Here is a 13,576-nt window from a genome sequence, read left to right as displayed (position 1 = left end):
CTGCTGGGTGCTTTCCACTACACCCTTCTTCAGAGGTGGTACATGGAAAAAAATCATTATACAATGTATCTTCAGGGATTAAGTTCAAACTTTTTTAAGGAAACTGCAAAGAGGAGAGCAATTTGTTGGATACAGTTTGTGTGGGACATGCTGTCTATTAAAAGAAATTGGGTTTTAGTTGTGAAGGCTGAGAGTCCTTCACAAGTCTTAAGTCCGCAATTGTCTCTTTACTGGGAAGTGGCCCATGGTAGCAGTTATATCTCTCAGGGTATCGAAGCAGAGCAGTCAAGGCCTACTCAGGAGAGGTGATAAATGCTAGTAGTCCTAATTTGCTGGCATGCAACCACAACACCCAATAAATTTAAGTCCAGTTAGTGCATTTACTGTGAAAATGGAATAGTCGACATACACAATACTAAATACTTTGGGTTACATTAAAATATATATGCATTAGGTAGATTGAAGCACAATTAGTGACATCCTCACATCACATTTCACCCTTAGTGGGTCCCAATCTTCATAACTATAATAACCCCACCTATACCACACAAGACCTCACAGTATAATGGGGTGTGGTCTTAAGTAATATAGACTTACTGGCTTTGTCAAGGGGCCACAATCTCAATATATAAAACAAGCCTATTGGCTTTGTGAAGGGGTCATCAAAATAATAAAAACAATAATGCCATGTTAGGACCCATCATTAAAATCAAGAACCATTTTCAAATGCAATTAATGTAAGTATTGCACTGTCATCATTATTTATTGTCGATAAATCGTCGTTAATAAAACACAACAATTCAAACAAACATTTGTCAGAGTCTTTCTTAACATTCTTCAGGACACATAATGCAGTCACAGGACAATTCACTAGTGGTTCCCCACTCCAGCTCACAAGAACAAAATTGTGTTGAAAACTTCTCCTGGTATTATACGTACAAGAACCCTGCGGCTGCACAGGGCTAGTTTTTAGAGTTAATGAGGAGAAGCTCCTGCACCTACTTGAGACCAACTATAACCCATTGGAAGATCGTTGGAGGTACCCCTCTCCCTCCTTGAGGCACCACAGGACAGAAGATATATTCAGTTTATTCCCACAGGGAGGATTATGGACACCCCTCGCCGGTAGCAGTAAATAATAAATGAGCGCCTCCAGCCACTATGTTTGCTTTTTTGTGCCAACTATTGCCACCAGCTTTCTTTGTTTCTGCCCTGCAGGGTTCCCCTAGTCCAGAACCATTCCATGCTGCTGTGCCAGAGCTGGCTCCTGCAGCTCTCCCACCTGCACATCCAGTAGTGGGCAGGAGCAGGATCTGATGCATCTGTGTGAGAGGAGGAGGGCATAATCGATGTAACCCCGTGGCCCTCCACTTACCCATCACATAAAGGGTCATTGGTTTCAGTACAGACTCCCTGGACTGTGTGCCCCTATAAGGCCTTTCGGGAACGTCCCAAGGAAGAAGAGAACAACCAGGATCCCTCCAATAAATCCTTGTTGCTCACGGCTATGAAGAGCCCGAAAAAAGTCTTGGAAGCATGTCTTGGAAAAAGCGGCAAAAGCGAAGGAGACACTGCTGGAGCAAAGACCTCAGTCCGAGCTGAGCAGAGTCGTCAGCAGGGAGCAACATGGCCGGGCTGTTCCTGTTGTCGTGGACACGCCAGGAGGCCAATGGTCCCACAAGGTGCACCGTCATTGTCCTGGAGGAGCGTGACTGACCAATGGTACGTGCAAGGGTACAGGACATTAGAGAGGAAGGTCGGGAGAAAGGCAGAAGTAGGACAGGGAAGAGCAGTTTACCTGTATATCGGAGAGAGACGAATCAGTGGACGCCCTCTCTCCTAGTTGTTTTCTTTTTGCTTGTTCTGTAATCTCTTAAGCCTATCAGCCTACAAAGAGCCTGGTGAAGCAACCAGAAAGAGGAGGTTGCTAGAGCCATTTTAGTTTACTTTTGTGTGCAAATTCAGTGATGGGCTAAGGGGATACGATTTTCTTTGGATGAACTCCCCTTCTTCGCTTCCCCCTAAGTCCTGAATAATATTCGTGGGCACTTACCATTGTTTTTTTCTCTTCCCCGAAGGACATATACGTTTGATCATTTTGGCATGGCTGTCCAAGGAGGAAACAAGAAGACGAGGATTGACTATAAGGGGGGGCGTGGCTTAGAAGCCGGAGGAGACAGCTGCTGCTCGGGGGAGCTCCGTGAGGCAGTAGAGCGAAGAGACTCCTTCAGGCTTCAAATCCATATGCGTGACTTTCAGGACTGCAGATTCAAGAAGCGGAACCTCTCCTGCCTCGACCGGGACCTTTGCAGCAGCACGGGGTTGGCGCAAATAATGCTTTCTCCGCTTCAATTGTTGACTGCGGGCCGCTGCTAAGTCGTGCCCACCATTTTGCATATTTGCTGTTCCCCGTGTCTCCCGCTCGACGGTTTACCACATTTTTCTGCCCTGAAAATATGCTAATTGGGATTTAAACAGCAATTCCTTCTCATTTTTCTGTGAACCTGAGCTCTTATTGACAGTATGTTTATTCTTGGCTCACATTAGTTAGATTTTCAGCTCTATTCATCAGTAAACAGTGCATCCTTGACCGCCATTTTAAGTTCTCGAGGCTGCCTGCCAGTCCTTTTTTCCCCACGCACTTTCAATGGCAATGTCACGCTCTAGTCGCAGTAGTGCTCAGCAAATTAGTACTAACTACGTGTCGTTAGAGGACCATAATCCTTTTAGCGTTCTGCAGGAAAACATGGAAGAGGCAACTAATGACTCTGCTGGAATAAAAGGCTCCTCTCCTAATACTTCTCTTCCTGGTTCTAAGACTAACTCCAAAATACCTTCCACATCCACTTCCACATCAGGCAAACGAGTGAAGACAAATCCTCCTTTCCCCACCAACTCTTCCTCTTCCATTTCCATGGAACTTTTACTTGAAGAAATTAGCTCACTAAAACCGTACATGGCAGAAACAAATTCTCGTCCTCAAAGCCTTGAGGATAACTGGTCTCATGAAGAGCATAAAGTTGAGGATCTTGAGAGAAGAGTGGCTTCAGTTCAAGTAGTTTCAGAGCAGGTTCCAGGTCGGCACAGAGAAATGCAATATCTTAAGCAGCAGGTTGAAAATTTGGAAAACCATAACAGACACAATAACCTACGTATTTACGGTCTTGCAGAAGGTTTTGAAGGTTCTAATCCCATATCCTTCTTTCAATCCTTCCTGCCAATGATGGCGCGGGATTACCAGTCCAGTTAATCATACTCACCTGGTCCCATAAACATTCACACTTTGAACCGGTAATCCACCTTCACTTTCTGCCTATCAGAATTTTATTCACCTTAGGACTTACACCTGTACACCATGACTTACCAAATCCGTGTCACTTGTGCTTTAAGTCCTAAATCTGAGGATCAGGGATTTAGAATATTAGGTATCGATTTGACTTTTACCTTCATAGGAAATAACCACAAACTTGGGAGAAGTTTAAACACTTTATTTATGCAATATTTTATGAGTCAAGGGTCACAATAGTGTGATCAGAAATTTTGCAGTAAGTAGATAACTATTAAAACATAAATCTTGCAGGATTTTAAGATAACACCTTTAGACATTGGTATCTGGGAAGGGTGAGAAAGGGAAATGGGACAAGGACATACCACATGGATTATATTTACCTTGAATGGTGTGAAGACCAACCCTGGCCATGGCTGGGACAAAAGAAGAGCTCCTGACTAATCAGGTGCCAGCAGGCCAGGACCGGTGCGAGACAGGACGGGTAACCTCTGCTAAGTGCAACACCAGCGTCACACCCCTCTCTACGGCTACTCTCGGACCCCAACTGGGTAATCGATTTCTTCTCCCTCAGCAAATTCCCGATTCTTCTGTCAGAGTGCTCGACCAGCACTTTGCTCTTGATTCTCCTTCAGCATACGTTGGGTCAGTGACAGGTCTGTGACAAGTCGGACAAACTAACTGCCTAAGCCTACCTTAGTTATACCATTTCGGTGTATGTACCACCCCCTAAATGTTGCAAATTCTATGTGTTCCCTTCATTTGATTAGTCAGAAAGATGAGGAAAGGTCATCACACCATACTAAAATGAGATAATTTAAATTCGATATAGTTGATCAATGTTCCCCCCCATAATTTACTTTCCCATGATTTTATTCCACCCAACAATATTATTTCCTTTTAATATACAATGTTTTACAAATCTGCAAGTTTTCTTCCTTTTCCCAGGTTATGGGGTGAGGTTCCCAGGCGCATCGCGGGAAAGACAGTCTTTGGCAAGGTTTCAATGCCGCTGCTCGAGGACTCTCATTGCTCCCGGTACATGCGCAGAGGGATTTTCAAGATGGCGATTCAAGTTACCCTTCAGGCCCAAATACGAGCTACTGAAGAAGTCAAAGAGAGACACATTAGAAGACAAAAATAAATGAATGCACTGTATACCACTTATTTGTACTCTAACCACATAACTTTATTTTAACTACGGCATTAACAATTAAGCAGCACACACAAGTTTTAGTTCAAGGAGGAGCATGTGCTTTAGTATGTAAAACATGAAGCAGCATCTTGGCACTAGTGCGCAGCTGCAAGAAATTCCCACCAAAGTACAGATAGGTCACACCGCGTAGATGTGGCAGATGGATGCGCAGAAAGGTTCCTGCGTTTTCGGTGGCCATTTTAAGACACTTGGGTTACTGTTAATAAAAGCACATACGCAAGCTTCCCCTTCTTACTAGAAATGTTATGTTGTGCAATTTTAGTACTCACAAAACATGTTGGTTAATTAGTTACAGGTAATTTTGAAAGGATTCAATACAAGCAGGTTTCTGTACTTATGAAACCTTGCTCCATCACCAACGCTTCTTGGACTTCCAGACTCTCCTTCATTGAATATTCAGCGAGCTCATCGCTTAGGTTAGATCTCTCACTCATCCATCTCTTCATCCTCTTCAGCGAAACCTAGAGGTGTGATCTTGTACTTTCTTGAATACACAGATCTGCTTAAAATAATTCACGCTGCCAAACAGAAAGGGAAATTTACTTGGAAGGGTTCCAATCTCTTGTTTGCGCCAGATTACGCCAAAGTTTCTGCAGACCGTCACAAACAGTTTCTAGATATGAGGCCTGCTCTTGGCACCCTGAATGCCCGTTATAGCTTGTTTCATCCTTGCCTCTTCAAGGTGAACTTATAATAATAAAATGACAAATTATGAGGACCCTGCACTTCTTCACCACTTCCTGAACACCTGCAGAGATGAATACATGGACATTCCCCAATTATAATTGTTTTGATTATCTAATCAATGTCTGCCATTAATTGTATTTATCCTCTTTCCTGCTGTATTTTTTTACGTCGTGAGACACCTTCCTAATATTTCCTCTTTCTTTTTATCAGGTGCGGTTTTGTGATCCTTTGATTTATGACCTTTTTGTCTTATGCCTGGAGGATGTTCCCTTTGCTGCATCCTCTTGGAGTTTTCCATCCGGTGTGCTACCTCCCTTATGTGGCTCCACCATCCCCATTCTCATTGTCTCTTTGTGGTATGTCTTGTTGGTATTTTTCTGTATGATCAATTGTCTGATTTGTATTGTATTCTTGTTCAATGTTTTCTCTTTCCCTGTCCTTTTTTCTTCCCTTCCTTTTCTTTCCTTCTCTTTTCCTTTTTCTCTTTTACACTTTGCGATAATTTTCTCATTTCTCTCTCTTTTCTCTCTCTAATCAGGAATTTCATTTTCATTCTTTGTTTATCTACTTTCTTTCATTCTTTCAGTGAAGTAGTTTTCTTACTGTTTGCATAATAACTCTTCAAGTTAACTTTGATTGGTTATTTTTAGAGTTATTACATGGAATGTTAGGTTAATAAATAATCCTATAAAAAGACAATGGGTATTAACCCACTTAGCTAAATTAAACGCTGACATAGCATTTATTCAAGAGACCCACTTATCTGATGCTGAAGCGCCTAATTTGAAACGATATTGGGTAGGCAATATTTTTTCTTCCCAAGCATAAATTAGAAAATGGAGTATCTATTCTGTGTCATAGGAAATATCAGATCTCAGTTGTACATCAAGAATATGATTCAGAATGCCGTTGGGTAATAGTCAAGCTTCTCATAAATCAAATTCCTTTAGTCCTTTTTAACATTTATGCACCAGTTAATGTTGATAATATTTTTGGGACTAATGTATCTGATAAGCTTCTTTTGTTTGTTGATGATTATATCATTTTTGGTGTCAATTGTAATCAAGTTTTTGATCCATGTTAAATAGAAGCTTGTCTGTTAGATTCTCTAACACTAAGAAGCATTCCCAAATTACTTCCACCATACGCCGTAAATCTTTAGTCGACATCTGGAGGCTCTATCACCCAGATATTCGAGAATATAGCTTTTATTCCCCCTCACATCTCTCACAATGACGAGTAGGCTATCTCTTCTTTACTAAATCCCTATCTGAACAGGTGTCCCATTCCGAAATTGGCTCTATTTTAAAATCAGATCATGCTCCAGTTTACGTTGATTTTGATTTGTTACCCTTTACCCCTCATGCAGGTAGATGGTGTTTCAATAATACTTTATTTTCTGATCATAATTTTACAAGCCAATTTACCTCCTTTACTTCTGAATTCTTTTCTTTCAATTCTACTCTAAATTCTTCTCCTGTAATGATCTCAGACTCCTTTAAGGCTGCGGCCAGAGGCTTTATTATACATTTTGTTTCTCAAAAGAAGAAATCTTATGAACCTAAAAATTCCCAGCTACTTGCCAAGATCAAATAACTTGAATATATTTATTATCACTCAAACTCTAAACCTTCGTTAAAAAATCTTATTGACGCAAAATATAACTTTAATAAAATTTCTACTGAGGCTGCTTCTTCTTATCTTTTAAAAAGCAGTGGTTCTTATTATTGGGGCCAAAATAAAATGGGGACATTATTTGCCAGTTACTTGAAAATGCGACATGAACGGACTAAAATAGATCCTCTGCGCAACAACCCCCTGAATCTCTTTATTTAAAGATAATGATATTTTATACAAGTTTGTTTTCTTTTACAAAAATGTATATACCCCCGAACAGAAACCAACTTTAACTAATCTTCCTTTTTTGTTTTTTATTGCACAAAAAATACCTGGTACAATCCACAAAAAATATACGTTATGTTACATTATTGTTTAGAAAACTCCAACATGCACAGATTGAAAACGGATACAGTTATAAAATATATTAACTAGAATAGGGCTGTCTAAAAAACTGTTAAAACAGACACAATATAATATTTCATTGCTCTGGGTTGGGGGTACATTCACCTCTCTTTGCAGAGGTAACTTCTTTAGAGGTCAATATATTGTGGGAACCCCTTTCCAGAATTCATGTAGCTGGTCTGACCAAGTTTATAAACGAGATTCCCTTCACCTCTTAATAGGGGCCCAGATATTCAGCCCCAGTTCAATTGTTTTCCTGCCTCTATGCACATATAGGGAGGATTCAATATTATGTATCCCCAGCAGTCTAGCCAGCCACATCTGGAAGGATGGTGCTACAGTGTCCTTCCAGCCAGACGAGAGGAGAATCCAAAGGACCACCACGGATATGGAGACAAGTGTTTTCTCTTCCTTGTTCAACATCAGATTACTATCAGTTTCTATTATCATTAGGGTAGGGGATAGGTTGATCTTAACACCTAGCAGCTCCTCCCAGAACTTCTCAATTTTCCCTCGGATTGTGCTTAATTTCTCACATTGAAGGAACGTTTTTAATAAGTTAGCAGGTCCTTCCAGACACCTAGGGTATCTATCATTCTTGCTTTTACCCCAGTCAAATCATTTGGCTGGTGTAAAATATAAGTTAAAAAGGGTCTTATAGTGCTGGGCTCTCGAATTCATGGACCAAAAGAGTTTCCCGGCTAATTGCAGTGCTTTGTCTACATCAACCTCCGGATCTTCAAGTTTCATTGCCCAGGCAGCTTCAAACTTTTCCAGGTCATCTTGTATCTCTGACAATAAGGACCTGTATACCATTGATCTTAGTGCTACCACTTGTAAATAGTCCATCATGGTAATTTTGCCCCCTGGGGAAATCCGTGGTCTAATACCAGCTAGAGTTGTATGGATCTGCAGAAATGTAAGCCCTTGATTGGCCAGAATTCCACATTTCTGTTGGATGTTATCAAACCTCATCAGGCTGCCCCCATCAAAGATGTCACCTAATCTTTTAATTCCTTGCTGCTCCCAGAGCCTCCCCGTTCTGTCATTGCTAAATTGTGGAAAAAAGCTAGAGTTCCAGAGTGGTAGATAATAATTAATTTTTGGTATTGCCAGTGATCTTTGCACTAACTTCCAAACCTCCTATGCACCATCTAAAACCTTATACTGCTTTTTCCTATAATAGTGCCGATCAGTTTTCCGCAGCAGAAGCCCCAGTGCGTCTCTGCCGAACATCAATTCAAAGATGGATGGGGGATTCTGGTTTCCAAATGGGGTATCAGACACATGTGTGGCAGGATCAAATAGTATTGCCATCTGAGTTAACAGACAAGCCCACTGGTAAAATCTAATATTCGGAATTGCTAGCCCCCCTTTTTCCTGTGGAAGAGACAGGTATTTCATTGAGCACCTGATTTTACCATATTTCCAGATAAAGCTCATGAAAGCTGCCTCTAATGATTTCATCAGACCCTCCTCTATCAGAAATGGGATACAGCGAAAAAGATACAATATCTTGGGGAGCATGGTCATTTTCAATACATTGGCCCTCCCTATTAAAGACAAGTGTAGGGCATCTATTCTTTTTAGATCTGCCCTCATTGATTTTAAAAGCGACGTCAAATTAACTTTTACGATTGAATCTGTCACTGAGCTAACCCTGATTCCTAAATAAACTGCTGAGTCGGAGTATCTTGTATCGTACCTTCTGATGTTCTTAGTACAGATTATCTGAGTTTTACTTTCGTTAAAAAGGTATCCTGAGCAGCGACCAAATTCCCCAGCTATCCCTGTAAGAACTAGCATAGCCCTATCTGGTTCTGGGGTAATTATGGCCAGATCTTTGGCATAGGCCAGTATTTTGGTCTCAAATCCATTAACAACTACTGGCCTAATGTTGTCCCAGCCCAAAATCCTCCGTACCAGCGGATCTATATATAGGGCGAAGAGGATAGGTGAACAGGGACACCCCTGACTCATCCCCCTAGAGATATGATTTTTTTCTGAGCCTTCTCCTATTAGCTGGATTCTGGCCTTGGGATCACAATACATGGCCTTGATAGATCTCATAATTTTAGGGCCAAAGCCCTTTCAATCTAATATCCCCAATGAATACGTCCATGTGACACGGTCAAAGGCCTTTTCCGCATCTAGAAGGATCATGGCCATACGTCCCCCCGTGGTAGCCTGCACATTGAAAAGAGTAATAGCCCGCCTAATATGGTTGGTTTTCCCATGACCTGGGATGAACCCATACTGCCACGGAGAAACCAGACTGCCAATAACCCTTGCCAGCCTTTTAGCTAGAACCTTAGCGTAGATCTTAGTGTCCGCATTGATGAGGGATATTGGCCGATATGAACCAGGGTTCTCTTTGGGTTTGACTTTTTTGTGGAACACAATAATATTTGTTTCTTTCCACGAGTTTGGAATTTGGCCAGTACACCTTATCCCACTAAATAAGTCCAGCAATATTGGGGCGATCTCATTCTGGATACTTTTGTACACTTCTAACGGGATGCTGTTGGGCCCTGCAGCCTTTCCCGCTGCTAGCTCCTGTAGTGCTTCCAGCACCTCGCCTATTACCAAATCTTTATCCAGCATTTCTTTATCTGAATTACACAGCTGGGGACCTATATCCTCGTACTCGGTGCAACAGAATCTGAAACCAAACTCCTCTTTGTACAGTTTTTGATGAACTTTAACTAATCTTTCTACTTATTTTCAGTCTATTGATCCTCCACCTCATAACACTGATTTTGCATCTTTAGAAACTGATATCACCTTATACGAAATTACCCATGCAGTCTCGGTTTTAAAAAGAGGGAAAGCTCCAGGTCCAGATGGATTTACTATTAAATTTTATGCACACTTTGCTAATTTGCTTCTCTCTAATCTTTTATCACTTTTTAATTCTTTCATCACAACTGGAACTTCTTCTGGAAGATTTCAGGAGGCCATGATCTGTTTAATACCTAAAGACAACAAAGATCCTTCTCCTTGCCAAAATTATTGCTCAATATCCTTAGGTAATCTCGATTATAAGATATTTGCAAAAGTTCTTGCTCTTCGTATTGATCCTATTTTACATAATCTCATTGGTCCTGAACAATCTGGATTTGTATAAGGTTGTTTATCACCCGATAACTCCAGAGTCTTTTTTAATATTCTTAGTAAGGCTTCTTCTCTTGACAACCCCATTGCAGCTATAGAGTTGGACGCAGAGAAAGCATTTGATAGGATTGGATGGGATTTCATATTTCAGGCGCTAAAATTGATAGGGCTCCCTCCTAAATTAATATCCCTTATTTGTTACTGTACTCAGGCCCTAAAGCTTTTTTTTTGTTAGTGGCAACATCTTGGACTATTTTCCTCTCTTTAGAGGAGTATATCAGGGCTGGCCCCTCTTCCCTCTTTTATTTATAATAGCACTAGGGCGCTTTTTAACTAAAATTAGGCAAGATGCTCAGATTACGGGTTTCCAACTTGATACTTCTCATGTCAAAATGTCTGTTTATGCGGATGACATTCTTCTATACTGTTCCAATCCATCTACATCCATTCCCTCTTTTCTAAAACAGGTTGATACATTCTTTCAATTATCTCGTTATCGCCTCAATTCAGACAAATGTGAAGTTCTTCCTCTCAATGTGCTTTGCCTTAAACAAGATTTCATTTCTACCGGCTTTTCTTGGCAAACTTCTAAGATAAAATATCTAGGCCTATGGTTCTCTTCAAACATTCAGGAAACGCTAAAACAAAATTTTGACCATATTATTAAAACTCTATCCGACTCTATTGATCATTGTCACCCGCTTTTTCTCTCTTGGTGGGGACTATTAGATTCCATCAAGATGATGCTTTCACCTTTGATTCTATATATCCTCTCTATGATTCCTGTACATATCCTTGGATTTCACTTTAAGAAAATTGACTCTCTTTTAATAAAATTTCTTTGGAAAAACAAATCTCCCCGAATAGCCTTGTCCACTCTGAAGGCGGACAAACCTTCTGCTGGTCTTAAATTTCCTGATTTCAAATCATATCATTATGCTTTGCCTTTATAACAATCTTCCCATTGGCTCTTTCTTGATCAGTATATCCATCCTCCCATCTGAATGACTATAGAAAAGTATTTTATGTCTCCTTTTGAATATAAAAGAATCTCTTGCTTTTACCAACAATATTTCCTCCTTTTGACCCCCTGTCATTTCTCATACTCGTAAAAATCTTGACCCTTTCTTACCTTCCTCTTATCCTTCATTAGATCAATAACCCATTTGGCACAACTTATTTTTTGGATCTTCAAACAAAATTTTCCTTACCCTCTTCCTGTAAAACTCAATATGGTCTTTTATATCCCTCTCTTTCCCAATATCTTTTTTCCATATCATCTGCGCCCACTCCTCCCTCCAGATGCTCCACTTTTTCCCTTATTATCTGTTTCTCCCTCATCTTCATCTTTATATAAATGCTTATTTCTTTCTTCTGATAGGAACACAACGAAGGTTGAATTGGATTGGGAAAAGGAAGTAATGGAGTGTTGGCCTACTCCTTTTTGGGATAAATTGTGGCTAAAAATTCATAAAACGTCTAGAGCTGCTAACACTTCTCAAACCCTTTATTTTGTTTACCAACGCCTTCTGTTCACTCCCGCAAAATTAGCTTCCTTCTCTACAAACTCTACTTCTATTTGCTGGTCTTGCCCCTGCACATATGCTGATTTATAACACATGCTTTTTGACTGTCCTCACATACACCGCTTTCGCAATTAATTTGGTCTCAAATTAATAACATTTTTAAAACAAATGTCTCATTTTCCCCTTCTAACGTTTTCTTAGGCTCTCTTTCATCTTCCTGGCCCCAATCATCATCCAATTTCAAATTAGTAGATTTATTGTTGCCAATAGCCCTCTATTTAATAACTTCCAATTGGAAACAGGCCGACAAAGTCACTTTTAGATCGTGGTGAATTGCAGTTTGCTTTCATCACAGACTGGATACAAATTACATTACTCCTATTTCTGTGTCCATTAAAAGAGATCTTTTATGGTTCCCTATATCCACATACTTAACCTATATTGCCTCACAAAGTGATCCACTGGTCAATACTTCTGATGAAGTTCGGGAACCTCCTTGATTCACTTGTTGTCTTTTTATCCACCAAATAAGTTTTCATTAATACTCCCTCCATTGTATTTCTTATTACAATGTGCTATTTTACTTCTTAATTATTTTTTATATATACAGAGATTATTTCTATGTGTTGTTTCTCTTTTCAGGAATATAATAGTTTTAAGATTATAATAGTACATATTTATTTCCCCTCCCTTATTTCTCTCCCTCCCTCCTTGCCTCCCCCCCTCTTTTCCTTTTCACTTCTTCATAGAATGTTTTCTTGACAAGAATTATACTGTTGATGTAGTGTACTTTCTTGTACATGCTGTTTTTCCTTGAATTTTATGTGGTTTTCCTTAATAAACTTAAACTTAAAAAAAGGATTGACTATAAGACTCTACTGTGCTTATAACTTGGGACAATAAAAAGGATGATCTTAATATTAAAAAAGAGAGCAGTAAATGTTTATTAACGCGCGTCCCCGCTAAGGCTGACAGTCTGTGTGCAAGGCAGAGAGCAAGTTGCACCTACCCCCAAACATGGGAGCAAAAGGGTTAATCCCCCACAGGCCCCCCACTGCATTGGGGATTTGGGGAAGGTGATCCTTGGGTCAGGGTGGGGAGCTCCATGTACACACCTCTCCTCATAAAGTAAATAGATTCATGCCGGTCCTGGCCCACCGCAAGAAGATACAGTGTAGTGCCACAAATTAATTTTTGTTATTTGGCATGTTAAAATGGGAAAATGTTTGAACTTATATAACTGGCCATGTTGGGCAGATATTTACAACCTTGGGCTTGTTTTGCTCCTGGTGAGGAACTCTAGATAGCAGTATTTCAAACAGGCCTCCTGACCTCTAAAGGGTGCACTTTGCTACAAGCTCGCTCTGCTGACTCCCCGTGCCAGTCTTTGCCTCTTCTGGCGCTCCTCCCCTACTGATGGGGGCAACGTGTGCAGCTCCACCAGTACCAGCCAGCAAAGCAACCTACTGCCCCCACAAAAAAGACCTAGAGCCCATGAGGTGGCAGTAGAGTCAAGATCTGTCCCCAACTGGTCCTCTGGGGGCATAAGTGGGCCAGCACCACTGGCCCTGGAGAGATCCCTCCAATCCTGGGTGGTCAGCTGGTGAGAAAGGCCTTATTCCATCTTGTAATGCATCATGCAGCTTCTCATTCCAGATGTCTATTGCTACCCTGTGTTTGCCTTCTAGGTTAGGTTTCTGGCTCTCCCTGTGCAAGGGTTTATAA

Source organism: Lissotriton vulgaris, chromosome 6, assembly GCF_964263255.1.
Source record: "Lissotriton vulgaris chromosome 6, aLisVul1.2, whole genome shotgun sequence".
Classification (NCBI taxonomy): Eukaryota; Metazoa; Chordata; class Amphibia; order Caudata; family Salamandridae; genus Lissotriton; species Lissotriton vulgaris.
This window is presented reverse-complemented; position numbering follows the sequence as displayed.